This window comes from Ictidomys tridecemlineatus, chromosome 7 (genome assembly GCF_052094955.1).
Source record: "Ictidomys tridecemlineatus isolate mIctTri1 chromosome 7, mIctTri1.hap1, whole genome shotgun sequence".
NCBI classification, from domain to species: domain Eukaryota; kingdom Metazoa; phylum Chordata; class Mammalia; order Rodentia; family Sciuridae; genus Ictidomys; species Ictidomys tridecemlineatus.
Genome location: NC_135483.1, coordinates 91,598,804 through 91,612,869, shown reverse-complemented (window position 1 = coordinate 91,612,869; position 14,066 = coordinate 91,598,804). Strand labels below are relative to the sequence as shown.

Here is a 14,066-nt window from a genome sequence, read left to right as displayed (position 1 = left end):
TGATACAATGAGGCAGAAGGCTTTATCTTCCTGTAAGTTAATGGCACCATCCTTCCTGATGGGTTCATAGTAGGTGAAGTAAGTGAGCCATACAATGCAAACCACATCGCTAATGGAGAAGAAAGAAATCTGAGTTCTAAATAATGGAACAAAAATAATGTTTTAGATGTTGATATCAGCTTCTGGCTGATAGCTTATCTTTCCAGAACAAACATTGGCAGGACAATCTTCAGACATTTACATCACGAATGCTGTTTGTCTCTCTGCTCACACACTCATTTGCACACTTGTCACCTGCTGTGCTTGACTGCTGTGCAAGGTCTGCTGAATCTCCCTTTCCACTTGGCAGAGTTTTTCCTAGAGAACATTCACATATATCAGGCATTTCTGCAGACAAACTGCAGAAAGAGAGGCCAGCTTCTAGCTACACTCATACTCCTGCCACTCACCTGCCATCCAAACCCATGTCCAGTCTACACAAGTACAGTCTACCCACCCCAGGTTTTATATATATATATATATTTATATATATATATATATATATATATAAAGATATAGAAGGGAAAGAAAGAGAGCGGATGAAATTATGAATCTGCGAAGATTCTTACCCAGCCTGTTGAGGAGCTATCTCCAGAAAATTGAAGACACATGTCAGTTCTTTATAAAGATCATGCAAAACAGAGAAGGAAAATCTAAGAAACCTACTCATGCAGAAACTATTTAATCAAAGGGTAAAGACAATTATAACATCTGTTAATCTTCAGTAGAGGTTATAATTAGATGCTTTGGAGAAACACCCTTTCAAGGGTGACCCTCTCACATCTGTTGTGAGGACACACGGCATTGTGCAGTGACGAATCACTTCAGCACTTTGGGAAAATGGGATACTGCTAGGGATCAAAGATACTGCCAGGGTCCCCAGGACGCCCATGCACACAGACCGACCAGTGCTGAGCCCACTGTCCTGGCTTTGCCTCTTGCTGCTTTGATAATTGCCCGTGTTGTGAGTCAGACTGCAATCATTGTGTGATTAGGAATAACAGGATCACGGTGCCAGGAATGGCCTTGGGACCATCTGATCTCCCCCTCACTTTGCAGATGGGGCCGCTTGATCCCACATCCTACAGCTGGCTTGGGGCAGGATTTTACAAGCGGGGTCACTCAATTCTCTCTCTCTAGATCACACCCTCCTCTACCATGCAGCCTGCTCCTTTGGGGCTCCCTTTTCCTTTGGCCTAGAATTTGGATGTGTTCTTTGTTTAACAGGATCAGCATTGTAATGAGGCCCTAGGGCATTTGATGATTATAGAAACTGAAAAGACTGGAATGTTGGCCCTTTTTCTCTGACTCCTGCTCCACTGAGAAACACTGACCATCCTCTGCTCTGCTGGGGTGAGGAAGGAGGAGAGAAAAAATTAATAGGAAGAGGGTGTAGAAGAGCAAAAGGGATGATTGAGGGAGAGATGACATTCAAGTTGGGCAGAGGACAAGATTAAAGAGACGAAAAACTGAGCAATAGGAAAGAGAAAAACAAGACAATGAATGAAGAGAGAAAATAAAAAGAGAAAGAAAGATGGAAAAGAGGAAGGAGACAGCTGGGGAAAATGGGTCAGGGATACATAACAAGGGAACAAAATGAGGACACATCAGAAAAAGCTGAACACCCATCACTCCCTGTCTACCCCATAACCTGGTCCCACTGTTCCTGAAAGAAAGAGTTGTATACAAACCGGAATCTGAGGGATTTGACAGTTTTACCAAATAAAAAAGCAGAGATGATAAAGCCAGGAGTGTCAATCAGCAGATGCAGCATTGAGCCAAGAAAACTATTCTCACATGATCAGAACAGCCAGGAGGGGATTAGGGTGGGCAGTTTCCTTACTGGTTGTTTCGGGTTGCAAATACATGTTTGTACCAAAATACCAAGTAAAAAGAGCTCTTGACATTTGACATCAGGATTAAGCAATGTGTCCCTGAGACACACAGCACTGCCATCTCTTTCAGTTGCCTACATCTCATTCATCTGCTTACAAGGGCCATAATGTCCTCAATGATAAGGAGCCAATGATGATCTTAAGGGTCACCATGTGTTTAGCTTATTTTTATGCAGTTACGCCATGGGCTTTATCTCATTTAATTCTCACAATGATCCTTTAAGAAGGTAACACAATCTAAACATCTGTCTCAAAGTCTTCCTGTGTAATCTGGAACAAATTAATCTCTGGGTACCTTGGCTTTCTCATCTATACAGTGGATAAATAAAAATGTCTATCTCAGAGGGCTGTTAGGAGGGTTAGATGAGACAATATACATAGAAAGTACAATGAGGTAGACATATTATGAAGACTTAGGTGAAATCACAGTTGATACTCCTCTGTTTTACAGATGAGAAGATCAATTAGGTTAAAGAACTCACTCAAAGACAGTAGAGGTCAGGACAGAGACTGGAACTCAGGGATACCCAAGGGCAAATGCCTCTTGGGTAGGAGCTATAGTGATCTGTTTTACATTACTTTATCTGTGTTAACTGATTCCAAAGACCCTGGTCTTTATAATATGGCCTTTACTAATATGAAGACAATTTCAAGATGGCCTCCAGAAAAATCACCAGCCCAACCTGAGAAATGTGAAAGGACATGTGGCTCATCTGGGGACACTTTTCTGCTCCCATTCCTCCTGTCCTTGTCAACAAGAGAAGAAATCCTTCTCCATTCTCTTGTTATTTTTAAACCTGCAGAGCTACTGCTTGATAAATACCACAAATATTGGATCCTTGAACTACTGGAAATAAAAAAATACTCACTTGCTCATAGAAAGTTAAAAAATTTCCCTGAGTCCATAGGCATCCTGAAGGCCATGAGATTTGAACACCATCGGCTGACTTATAAAAATAAATGTCTTCCTTAAGTGTAGAAATGGAGAAGAAAAAAACCAGTAAGCAAAGAATCAGAATGCTTGCTTACATTCATCCTTTTGTCAAATAGTTTTTGGGTACCTACGGTGTGCCAGCCACTGTTCTAAGTGCCAAGTCTACCATGTCAAACAAGACAGATGCAGGTTCTGCCTTCATGAAATAGCTAGCCTTGCTGAGGAAATGTTCTTAATCAAATAGTTGACCATATGTTTGAAAACACATAAGTGTTTTCGATGTATATTGTTTCATCTAACCCTTCTAATAGCCCTCTGAGATAGGCATTATTATTCATCCCATTGTAGAGATAAGTGCAGTGGAAAACAAGGACATGAGGTTCACAGGGCACATAACAAGCAGAAAAAGCCTACCTGAGGGAGCCAGTTAGGCTGAGGAGAAGTTGCCCCCAGGAGGACAGAGTGGGGAGAAGAGAGCCTCCTTAAAAAGGAGAGACTTGCGTAAGAGGAGCTGAAAGGTCAGTGAGCAGGAAGAAGATTGCACTGAACTAACCTGCTGGATGACTTTAGAAATATCAGCTCTCCTCTCCCCTGGTTTCTTCCACTGGGAAACTAGCAGGACAGAGAACTGGAAATGATCCCAGCTCAGTGCAGATTCTTTCCCTGCATCTGAATGGAGGGCATACTACAGAATGTCATGATTTTAAGTCATATTTTTACATCAGCTGCAGGGAAGAGGAAATGCTTTTATTTTATAGTGGGTTCACTCAAATGGAGGAAGCAAGTCTAAACTGTACCCGGGATAGAAGAGCCATTGTCTCTTCTCCATATTCCACCTGAGGTTTCAGCTAGTAAGCTCAGAGAACACCATTCTAACTAAAAAAAAAAAATGTTGTGTATAGATTTTATGACTAGGCATCCAAAGTCTTGATTTGATTGATGGGTTATTAATGATCTTTCTGAATTTTCCAATTTCCTACTAAGAAAACAATAAAAATGAAAGCTAAGATGTCTAATTTCTCCATATAGAAAGAAATGCAATGTACTTTAAAAATTATTTTGGTAGTTTTACTGCTATTAATCAGAAATTCTAAAACAATGCCTTCTTTAATAGGGTGTCTGTGGCTGCTGGCTATTGGTTGATACGTGAACTTTTACTCAGTTTAACAAGGCCCTCTACTGGCAATCTGAAAAACACTGTCTCTAAAGGTGAAGTCTTTCCCATTCTTTTACGTAAATGTTTTAACCACTTCCAATGACAATGTATCTCACATTCCTAATTGTACAATTCTGGGCTGAAACACCAGTGAGAGGAGAATGAGAAAAGAGAAGAAATCAATGTCATGTGAGAAGGCCATTTTTTTTAAACTACTCACCGAATAAAATTACATGAAATATCATTTGCTTTTCTCAGAGGAAGCTATTCTAGATGTCAAAGATATACAGGAAGAAAGAAATTCTTAAAGAATATTGGGTATTCATGGGACCCTAAAACTAAATTATGAATGTTATTTACCAAATATAATAAACCAGATCTTTTCTATTTACCCAAATATGAGTAATTGACTATAATTAAAATAAAGGACACATTGGAGATAGGCATTTTAAATTACTTTTGATATAGCCTAATTAATAATTAACTTCTCCCCCTTGACAACTGACATTAAAAAAAAGTATAGGATAACTTGGGAATTTAACTATTAACATAAGAAAAATATCTTAAGGGGAGATTACTTTTGACACGTATGTCAAAGGATTATTGAAGCCAGTGAGAAAATTTCATTAAAATCTTTAAAAACTAAGTGAATTCTTGAAGAAAGACAATTAATAACTTTAGGGAAATATTTTAATAGAAAGGAAATGTGATCATAGTAAGTTATTTGACTCAACAGTAAACAACACAGTTGGCCTTCTCCCTGTGTCTGCTCCATATGAGTAGATTCAGCCAACAGCAGATGGATAATATGGAGGAAAAATATTCAGGTGCATATCAAACATATTTAGATACTTTTCTTGTCATCATTCTGTGAAAAACACAGCATAAGGGCTATTTATATAGTAATTATATTTTAACAGGTATTACAAGTGATCTAGAAATTATTTAAAACATATGGGAGGATTCGCCTAGGTTACATGCGAATACAATGCCATTTTATATAAGAAACTTAAGCATCCATGAATTTTAATACCATATGAGCCCAAAAATCAATCCTCAGTAGATACCAAGGCATGTCTGTATTTATAATCATGACAAAAAATAGGCACTAAAAATCCATTTAATCAAAAAATGTGATATATTGAAGAATAAGGAAGTTGTAGGAAACATTTAATCTACCATAATGAGAAACATATAATAAATAATTTGATATTTTACACAGATAAAGAAACATCTTATTTGGAAATATTACATTAAAAAGCAGCTAAAAGAGCAGACAATCTTTGAAAAACAGAAATGAAATTTGGTATAAGGAGAGGTGGCTCAAGAGCTATGAAACATAAAAATTTGCAATGTTTATGTATATAAGCACTTCAGCATTATCACTAATATTCACAAATATGAATATAAATAAATAAACATTTTAGTATTGCTGGGTTTTCTAAATTGTAAGCATGTATTACTTTGATTTTTTTGCGTTTTTTAAAAGCCAGTTTATCATTGACAATGGAAGCTTTAGGGACATATCTTCTGGGCTGGCCTGGCTCAGTTCTGTGTTTCCAGATTCAATTTGCCAAATGAAGCATGTACCCTTTGTGGGGCAGTTTGTCAGACATGCATCTCAACAGTAACACTTGTTCCCACATTTCAGAAATAACAGATCTTCTTTCAACACCGTAATATTTATCTGCCATGTTATTATCCAAGCTTATGCTCCAAAATGGGTTCGGGACTTTCCTCTTGACCTTGGTCCATTGGGTTCCTATGGTGCATCCAAATTCTACTCAAAGAAATCACTAATCCACTCTTTCTAAGAGGAGAGATCTGGTTTCTTGCCCTGAAAATACTAAGATTAATTTATGTAACTACTGGGAAGTACCTTGTGTAATTGGGGCTTCCAAAACGACATGATACACTTCATTAGACAAGTATTTATTGGGGCACTGTAAACGTTGTGGGTAATGTTCTATGTATCCAAGAGATTTATTATTTCATTTGTAAAAGAGGCACAATTGGGAATCCAAAATTCCAGAGGCATTAAACCTTGTAGAATTAAAGAACTGGAGAGAAATAAGGCTGTAAGGATCTTATGCTTAAGCGGTCCAGTGACTTTGCCCAGTGTGTAGCCTAAACCATTCTGGCCGTTTAAATCCTCTTTCACAAAATACTACCACATCTTTGGAGAAACTTTTCTAGGGACCAACCAAATGGCCAACCATTATTTCCAATTATGTCTTTTTATCTAATCCCACAATTTTACTCTTGACCAAGCCTGCCAACACCCATACCAAGAATGCAAATAATTTTGATGTTCAACTATAAACTTAGGTTAATCTTCAAGGAGATTCATAACTGAGATTTAAAGAGCGGGGAAAAAAAGGAAAAAAAAGGGGGCTGGGCCTGGGCTTTAGATACTTCTGAAGAGGAGAACATGTGAATCACTAGATCAACTGGCTAGCACTCAGAACTGTTAATCTGATTTACCATTCTGCCAATACAAGCACTCCAGAGGCCCAAGTGAGTATCCACAGCTCCAGTGTGGGTGAGGCTCATGCGAAGGTCAACCCTGCATCTCCAGAAAGTAGCATGGTGGAAATTCAGAGTATACACCATATGTGCAAACACTGCAATACCTCTTACCACTCTTGTGCACATTACTTAACCTCTCTGATCCTCAGTTATCCTTGCTTGGGTAATAAATATGATGACTATAATGACAGAGCATGTGCAAAGAGCTTAGAAATAAGCCTGGTATACAAGAGTCACTCCATATTAATATAAGTAGAAAATAATTCAAGTCTGCTCTTAGAGTGCCCATCAACAACACAGTCCTACCTTTTCCTCCTCATTTATTGGGCCCACACACTCTGTGCCAGGTGCAGGGCTATGCATAAGATTACAAATTTGGCAACTCAACACCCCTACAATCTTGTGACAGAGGCAGAAGGCAAAGATATCCTTTTTAAGTGGGGTCATACAGTTTAGGCAATCCAACAGAATTCGGTCAGAATCTGATGGGTGTGTTCTCTCCTTCATCCAAGAGAAGGGGGAGAAAAAGGGGGTGGTGTTGCGTAAGACCACAGTCTGCTCTGGAAGTGGGGAAGGCAGATGCTACGCAGAGAGGAGTAGCAGTAAAGATGACTTGAGAGTGGGGAAAGGCTTGGAGGTGACATCACGGGAAAGGGGCAGCCACAGGACCTAGAGTCAAATGGGAATGAAGAAACTTGGTCAGCAGTATTTTTTTCATCTACTCCGCAAGTAATTCACTAAAGATAGTAGCTCTCAAGGTGGGTGTCAGGCAGGTGAATCCTGACACTCAGAGGCTGAAGAGGGGACAATGAACACATACTTCCATAGTGCATAAGGACCTCTGTCCATGGCACATGGGGCATGGAAAACTGCTTATAGGAGGGGAAGGGTAAGCACGAGCTGGGAGGACAAACCTGGTATTTGGAGAGGGACCACAGTAGTGCTACATGAGTACAAAAGTGGAGAGGTGCTGAAGAGAATATTCGGCTCACAGAAAGCAAGTCCCGGCTGCTAATAATCCAGTAGTCCTCTCTGAATCATCGGAAGAACTTTTAACTATAAACGCAACTGAATTCCACCTTGGAGATGTTGATTCATTAAGTCTGGGAAGGGAGGCATGCGTCAGCAAGGTAAATAGTGACAATGATAGCTAATACTCAGTTATACTAAATGTATGCCTAGCATTGTGTTACGTGTCTTAGCTATGTGAATATATTTCAACCTTCCAACCCTTCCACGAAGCAGGAACTATTACTATCCAAATTTGAAAGATGAGAAAGTGAAACAACAACAACAACAAAAAAGAAATTTAGTGGATTAACTGTGGGATCATAAAGCCAGCAAGTGAAGGAAATAGGGATTAAGCCCCAGCAATGCCATTTCCAGAGTCAAGTCCTTAATCAATATGCCACAGTATCCCCAGGACAGAAGATTCTGATGCAAGCAGAACTCCAGCACAGATATTAGTATATGCAGGGAGCACAAAGAAATGAAGCAGGGTAGAGTGGCAGGCATCCCATCAAGTATAGCCCAGTATTTTGTGCTCAGAATTCTGGCATCACAGGCCTTCACCAGAGTAAAGAAAAATTGAAAGCCACTAAGCACAGTTAACAGATAATTTTGTCAACCCAAGTGTGGAAGCCTGAGGATTTGATGTGGGGAAATGCATATTTGATTCATTCTTTCATATATTTAGCATCATGCACTAAATAACTTCTTTGTGGACAAAGGAAGTTTCACAACATAGCGTTTGCTTTCAATGGAAGGAGATATTTATGCGGCCCAAGAGTTCCAGATCCCATTGGCAAAAGCTAGCACAAGATACCATGAGAAGCCAAACAAGTACAAGTGCAAGATCACTTGGATCTGTAGAGTCCACAGAGGTACCCCCAGGTGGGATTGTCAGGGCAAGGAAGGCTCCAGAGAGAAGAGGAATGCAGGGCATAAGTGGGGCCTGTGGAATACTGGGATCTGAGGTCCAGGCTGTAGTGAGAGGATGAAATGGGAGGGGCCATCAAGGAAAAAAATGAAGAAAAAGCTTCCATTGGAAAGGGAGTCCATAAGTGGAGGAAAACAAGCAAGTTATAGTGTACAAAAAGTTTGAGACTTGGAAGTAAAGCAGAAACAACATTATCAGAGTTGGGAATCACCTTAGCTAGCCCAACCCGCACTCAATCCAAAATACCTTCTGTACTAATTCAGCTATTACCTTGCTCGCCTCTAGGCCAACTGTAAAATAATCACAGGGTTCCCTTTCATTTGCTAGTGAAAACAACAATGAGGAACAGAGACGTAAAGAAATGTAACCAGAGCCAAAGACAAAACAGGAACATTCAGTCTTTGCCAGACCACCTTCATCTGTACACCTGCACACAGCTCTGCTCCTGCAAGAAGCATACGAAACATATGTGGATCACATTTCTTTTTAATCTTTAAGAACATGAAGAGCAGAATGCATGCTGGAGTGGGCATGGAAGACACAGTTTCTAGTGGGAGCTCTAGTACCCTCTTACTGGGTGTCTCTGACAAATCACCACCCCACCTCATGACCCAATTTTTCTTTTGTAAAATAAATGATAAACTTCCATTAATAGTTTGCAAACTATGTTAACAGCAAATCCCTTATTTTGTACAAAAACCTGCAGATAGCAGTAAGCTCTAATATATAAAACACAACCAAGCAGCATGTGCTCTGATGGAAAAATTGGGAGCTGACACCACAAGGACTCCATAGAAAAGAGTTGAATATTTTAGGACCTTCCTATACTAGCTTCTGAGGGAAAGGCAGTCAGGGCTGTCAAGGTGCTCCTGAGCTGGTGACAGAGCAGCTGAATTCAGGAGCAAGTCAGTCTCCTGGAATGAGTCATGGGTTTCGCGTGCAGGAGCTAACAGGCTAACAGCCACTTCTTGCCAGCCGGCTGTCAGGTCTAGAGGGCAGGAATCAGTGGTGATTTGCTACTAGCTGCAAGTGGCTGAACTGCAGGCGCTAAGGAGGAAATCCCAGGCAGCTCCAAGGACCCACAGAAAGACAAGTTTACAAGACTCATATGAAGAACTTCACACCACAGGAGGAGAGCCAGTGCAGCAAAAAAAGACGGAGTCCCTGTCCAGACTGCTGGTGCAGGGAGCCTGCTTCCTGTTTAAATCCTAGAGAATACTTAAGAGAGTTTTAGAGCCCTGGGAAAAGTGAAAGAAAGGATATAGATCTTGCCCACCAACAAGCTGAGTGTCAAAGTTGACTTTTTCAGTAGTACATTAACTCCAGTTGCTAACTCAGAAGGCACATCAGATACTCAATGTGGGTCGTGGTTGTGGGGGAAATCCACATAGAAGGGGTTTGAATTTCAAAACATTTTTTTTAATGCATACTAACTAGCACCTGAGAATGAATGAGTTTGAGAGAGGAGGAGAGGGAGGGGGGGTGGAGAAAGAAAGAAAAGGGGAGGGTCGGAGGAGAGGGCACAGCAGGATGAAGAACAAGACTATGAAAGTCAACAAGCACACATTAGAAATCACACATAAAAAAACAAATCAGGAAAAGGGGAATTTTCCTCTCTAGCAACAAGTTAATTAAAATTAGTCTATAGCATTCAGTTAAACTGCATAGGTCAACCTAACAGCTTTTTTTGTTGTTGTTTGTTTGGTCAGTTGGTACTTTACAACACAAAAAGCAAAAACAACAACAACAACAACAACAACAACAAAACCCACCAAACTCCACCTCACTGCAGAGGCAAATGCAGATTAGCAATTCATCCATCTGCATCGTGGTGCCTGTCCTGAGTCTATATGTCCTCTCCACCTAACCCCAGTCAACTTTAGCGCACTATAATTACTTGGAAGAAATGCATACTTGTGGCTGCCGAGAGAGCCTGCAGAAAAGCGTAAACATCATCATCTCACTTTAAAAGGAAAGCAAGCTGTATAAACAGGAAAAAAAAAAACTGTTACAAGAATTAAAAAAAAAAAAATCCCAACAGTCTTACTTGTAGTTAGCTCCTCAGTGAACACAAATCACACAGTCCTGGAGACAGACAGAGGAACTGCAACCACTCAACCTCTCTCTGCTGCTAAAAATCTCCTCCCGCGGTTATGCTCTGTTTACGTTTCAAGCATTCAAAGACCGCGGCTAAGAGACTACTCGGTTTTCCTGAATATCCACCGGCATCAGCGAGATCCTGCCGCGAATCCCGGGCGAGTTTGCGGAGACTTGCTCCCTGGGCTGCGGCTCCGTAGTTGCTCCGAGCTTGTAAATACAAGCTCCGTGGACAAAGTCCCAAATGACATCACTGGCAGCTGCTTATTGTTGAGTCTTTATTAACTGACTGTCAAAAAGAAAAGAGGGGGTGGGGAGCAAGAGTATCTTTTTCTGCAGCAAAATCGGTCTCTTGGAGTGGATTCCAGTTATACACGCGTAAATAATCCCATTGATTCACATTTTTTGAGAGCTTGGCTTCTTTGAGGTGCGAAAAAAGCCAGAGAATCGCCTCTACCGATGCAGGCTGGATAAACTGCAGACGTGGAGGAAAGTTTGAAGTGCCAGGGCGGCACTCTCAGGTTGTTTACCCACCTGCTTCGAGTCAGTTTCAGAGTTTGATGATTCATAAATATATATTATTAGTTGTGTCTTACATTGCATAATAACTTTTTACTGTGATCTATATACCGGACCAACTTTTTTCATGTAGATGGATTACTTGGAGTTGCAACTTTTTTTTTTTTTTTGAGACCCTTTAAAGTTTCTCAACTTAGGGAGAAGGAAGGGCGCTCTGAAATCCTAAGGAAAATTTTGTGTGTATTTGCAAACGTGATAATACGCAGCATCCTCCACCCGGGGAAGAAGGCTGGAAGGTTTCCTTTAGTTCTCAAATGTTTAATAATTTGTACCACCCCCATCACTCAATAAATAAATAAATAAATAAATAAGAATAAATAAGAATTTCTGCCAAGAACCACAAATAATTTCAAACAATATTATGAACCTCACTCACTTTCAACTGTCAAAATAAAAGTGGGCACTTTTCCCTATTTTCCACTCTCTCATCAGATCTCTTTTTCTGTCAGCTGGTTCTTAAGAGTTTTTATAGTTGTCTCCCCACCCACCCCAGCCCCCACCTAGAGACATTCCACACATCCAGCACTGAGTCCCTCCTATGAAGCTTGAACACCCCAGCCACTGTTTTCCTTCCTTCCTCTGGGCTGCTATAACGATGCTTACTATTTATATTTATTCACTGCTTTTTATACACTGACTAGTATTTTTAGTTTGTTTTTTAGCCATCTGTGTTCTGTCTCCCCAACTCAGTTTGAAAAGTCTCTGAGAGCAGCCAGTGTGCTGAAAGTGTTGTTTATTTGTTTATACCCAGATCCCCGGCCATAGCAGAATGCTAGACAGAAATGCAGAGCAGGAAGGCACTGAGGGTGGTGACAAGAACAAGGTTAGTAGATCTCACTCCCTGGCATCTCACTACCTACCTACAGTGGGTGCTCACTCTGTGTCTGAAAATTATTTTCTCAAAGAATAGCAATTGATTATTGATTTGGCAGGATCTCAAAACCCCAGAATATGCCACTTTCATGTAGGAATCAAAGACAGCATATATTTTATAAATTACCAATTGATCTGAAATGAACATGTTATTGAAGTAAATTAGAGATATCTAAATATTTAACACGTGCAAATTCTTAGGCCCAGCAATTTCACTTTTCCATAGTGACCTCACAAGTATGAAGAACACTAGGAGATATATATATATATATACATATATATATATATGTATGCAGAAGACTGTTCTTTACAGGATTATTTGTCATCCAATAAGAATAACTTAAATGTTAATTGATATGAAAAAAGGTAAATCAAGGTAACTTAATATGCTAACAAGGACAGAGTTAGATGGTTGCTTACTGAATGAATAATCCAAATTCCAATATTGTACGTGGTATATGATGAGAACAATTACACAAATTATTAATGTTGATTATTTTGGGGGACGTGAAGTGGGAGGAATCACCTCTTTTATATGCTTCTGTGTGGTTTGATGTTTCTTTTCAATGATCACATTCCATTTTTGTTATCAAAAAATAATTTTAATGATGAGACAGTTTTTCAGAATATATCTCACGGGGAAACCTAGCTATTCTTTTACCAAATGTCTGATATTAATGTTTGCTTGATGAAGCTCTATTAGTTGAATGGATGCTGGGACGTTCTTCCTCGGAGGCATCAGAGTATAGAAAGGGACTATGATAGACAAGAGGGGGAACCAGGTACTTAGTTTTCATTCCTGATCCAAAGACTGACACCGGCTTCCCATCACATTTAAGAACTAATTTGAAAACCTCTTATACGCTTTCCACCTTAAGAGTGATTAAGGTTAAGTGCTGAGAACATAAAGTGCTGACCTTTCCCTGTGCAACTGCAGTTTGACAAATGGAGCTTTAAGGGAGACAAGTATGAATCGCTTTGGTTAAGTTCACTGGTCCCCAGCAAGTATTGCAGACAAGTCAGAAAACTTGTAGAGGTGCAGGTTTGGCCAGCTCCTTGTTCTGGCTAGTCTAACAGGAAGGGATCCTCTAGTGGGAGGTTGGAAAAGTGTAAGGTACAGTGAGTCTTCAGAGCTGTATTCAGAAGAGACCTAGGGCTTTTCAGTGGCCTGCAGTGATGGCACAAGACCCACGCCTGTGTACCCTCCACACTGCCTGAGAGCCTCTGTAGTAAAACTCCAGGGCATAAGTTACAGATTAGACACTATGTTTTTCTTTTAGAGGGAAAAATGTCCAAGAAAAAGAATGACTGAAAGTTTCCACCAAGGTCAGGTATGTTTTCCAAAGGACTATTTCCATTGCACACTGGAGTCCTACCTCACAGTGAGAAGATACCTTATGTCTGTAATGGTTTCAAAAAAGGAATATGTGCCCATATTTCCTACATGGGTCTTGTTGTTGGTTGTGGTGTTAGTTTACCTATGATAGGACCCAGAGGCCGGGTTCTCTTTAACTGTACATTTGGAGCCCAGAGGGTCATACATTTCTAAGCAAGAGTTAAATACAAGTGCTGTACATACTTGACTTATAACTTAGTGTAAAAATAAAGAGAGGGCAGTTGAGGGTGAGTGGGAACAGGTCTATCCTCCCCACAGCCCCTCTGCTAGGTGATCAACTAATAGGGCTGCTGAAATCACTACCACTTTCCAAGATGCTTGGCTCACCCTCCCAGTCCATCCTCATGTGAGGTCTTCTCATTCCTTATCAATCAAGGACTGTTGGGAGTGAGATCACAGGCAGATTTATGGGCTTTTTCATTTTTTAAAAAAGTAAGCTGTATTCTTCAGATAAAATGTTTTGACTCTTAAATTGTGAAGATTTCTAAAGTTAAAGACAGTAATCAGATCTGTACAGTGTGAAAAATAACCAAAGGACCCCAAGAGCTGCTCCCTCCTGATAATCTTGTATCACAAAGGACCTACCAAGACCATCCTGGCAGATTCAATTTCTCCCTCCAATGTCTGGA

At 40.2% G+C, this 14,066-nt stretch overlaps 1 protein-coding gene across 3 annotated transcripts in view; it reads right to left on the bottom strand.

The window, feature by feature from the left end:
* Window positions 1–14,066, bottom strand: part of Nckap5 (NCK associated protein 5) — a 910,861-nt gene that overhangs the window by 810,322 nt on the left and 86,473 nt on the right. Inside the window, exon 1 of one of the 3 annotated variants that reach the window (XM_078017216.1) lies at window positions 10,540–10,805. The exons of 1 other annotated variant lie outside the window; for it this stretch is intronic. The gene's annotated coding sequence lies outside the window, so the exon portion shown is untranslated. Of the gene's footprint in view, window positions 1–10,539; window positions 10,806–14,066 lie in introns of those variants that run through there. One more of the 3 variants, XM_040294086.2, reaches the window with a different exon arrangement.